This window comes from Gekko japonicus, unplaced genomic scaffold (assembly GCF_001447785.1).
Source record: "Gekko japonicus isolate JY-2015 unplaced genomic scaffold, Gekko_japonicus_V1.1 scaffold691, whole genome shotgun sequence".
In the NCBI taxonomy this organism is placed as follows: domain Eukaryota; kingdom Metazoa; phylum Chordata; class Lepidosauria; order Squamata; family Gekkonidae; genus Gekko; species Gekko japonicus.
In genome coordinates, this window is record NW_015175990.1 from 602,023 (window position 1) to 604,401 (window position 2,379).

Here is a 2,379-nt window from a genome sequence, read left to right on the forward strand (position 1 = left end):
ATTTTTTTAAAGGCATGCACTCCTTTAAGCAGAGTGGGGCGCCGTAGTTGACTTATTCCCGCACTGAGCAAGAGGGTTGGAGTAGGTGACCTCTAGGATCCCTTTGAACTCTGTGTCAAGAAACTGGTTTCCTTTAAGAGAGTTTTTCTGCCTAAGTGTTAGCTTTCTTGACGATAGAAGTCATCATCCCCACCTGCTGGCTTGTTATCAGAATTGTTGCTTAGCCTTGCAGAAGTGATTAACTTGCAGTAGCTGAGAACTGTCATCTAAAGTGGTCGACAGGTTGCAATTTAGAGATCTTTCCTGGTAACAGCTTCCTATGGGAAAAATGTTTTTTTTCTTTTTGCACTGAGAACTTTAGCCCCACCAGAAAAAGTTTTTCCCCACAAGCCTCACAATCCTGGCTATGGGCCTGGATGGGAGACCATTGAGGAAGCTGAGGGTTGCTACACAGAGGCAGGCAATGGCAAACCACCTCTGATTATCTCTTCCCTTGACCTGGATGGCCCAGGCCAGCACAGTCTCATCAGATCTCAGATCCTAAGCAGGGTCAGCCCTGGATAGTACTTGGATAGGAAACCTCCAAGGAGGTCCAGAGTTGCTACACAGAGGCAGGCAATGGCAAACCACCTCTGTTTGTCTCTTGCCTTGACCTGGATGGTCCAGGCTAGCCTGATCTTGCCAGATCTCTGAAGCTAAGCAGGGTTGGCCCTGGTTAGGACTTGGATGGGAGACCACCAAGGAAAGCCAGGGACGTTATCCAGAGGCAGGCAATGGATAACCACCTCTGAACATCTCTTGCCTTGAAAACCCAATGAGGTCGCCATAAATTGATTGAGTCTTGATGGCATTTTCCATCACCAACTATTCAAACTGTGGGGGACAGGAGTGCCCCCAGAGAAGAAGGGAAGAATCTTGAAGTGGGATATGAAATGCCTCAAAGAGAGAATTTTCTGTGGCAGAGAAGGCCTGCTTTCCTGCCAGCTGAGAGCCAGAGAAGTTGGACAGCTCCTGTTGGAGGACCGGCGCAGGGTTAGATCCTAAGGATATTTTTCACTAAAGTGAACATGGCTGGGTTTTTAATGCGGGACTTTTAATTAATATCTTTTAATTAGTTTTTCATTATTTTTATTTTGTAAGCTGCCTAGGGCAGGTTCCTGGACAGGCGGCATTAAAAAATTCCAAATAAATGTGCAAATAAATCATGTTGCCACTTTCCCACAATGTAAGATCTCTTGCATCAGGGGAAGATGCCAAAGCAACATTAGCAGTCGGAGAGAGATTCCTGAAGGGTGGGACAGATGTGGACACTCAATCATGCCCATGGTGTGTGTTGATTGATAGGACTTCTTGGTCACCATGCCAACCGTGCACAATCACAAAATATATTTCAGAGATAGAACACGGAAATACAGACCAATTTGGGACTGAACTTTGTTCTATGATGAAGACTGTTGGGTTTTGTGGGAGTGGCTGCATTCCTTCTGCAGGCTTCTTCTTTCCTCTGATGGCGTGTAGATTCTGTGCTCTGGGTTGTGAACTTTGTCTGTATGCCTACTTGCAAAATCAGATAGATATTCTTTTTTCTTTTTTGAACTTGAATAAAAGAAGATTTATTGAAATAAATACTAAATAAGAGGGTGGTACAATGTAACTAGTAATGTGTAAATGATGAACAATTGCTTTGGTATCACATTCAATCTTTTCCCTCACTGACAGGGATCTTTTCATGTAACTTTGTAACCTTTATTTATCTTAATGCCATATATGTTCACTGTTTCACTCCAGTTTGTTATGACACTCAGACCTTCCTTTAACTTTTTTCCACTTAAACTTTACTTTACTCTTTCCTATACACTCAGCTTTCAGCTCTCTTTCTCTTTCTCACTGAACAACCGCAGCTGTCAGCTTCTAACTGCTTCAACACAGAACTGCCTGTCTACATCAACTGTCAACTACATACTCATCCAACCAGATTCACTTCCAAAACCCCTCCCCCTCTCTGTCAACCACCAATCATACCACACTTGCCTCTCTCAACCACTCTAATCTAGAGATAGATATTCTTGAATGATAGGTCCGGTTTTGGATGGTTTATGAATGTTGGGATGGTTGTGGATGCTCTACCATGCACTTTATTTTAGATGCAGTGGGGAAGAAAGTCTGCATTTGCCTGCCACTCCAGACTTTCTCAGTGTTCGAGTTAAGGTGATTTAAGTCCAGGGCAAAACAGCATCCAAATAACCCCTGGGCAACAGAGGACTGAAACCAGGCTGACCATTGAAGGGAAGTCATGTAATGCAGAATGGGGGAAAGACCCAGGATAAAAAGAAGGTTGAACTCAATTTTAGTGCAGAATTGGGGGGGGGGGGGGCGGGG

The 2,379-nt window shown here is 44.1% G+C and overlaps 1 protein-coding gene across 1 annotated transcript in view; it reads left to right on the plus strand.

Annotated features, from left to right (window-relative positions):
• Positions 1-2,379, plus strand: part of PRKAG2 (protein kinase, AMP-activated, gamma 2 non-catalytic subunit) — a 313,242-nt gene that overhangs the window by 113,394 nt on the left and 197,469 nt on the right. The gene's annotated exons all lie outside the window — the stretch shown is intronic.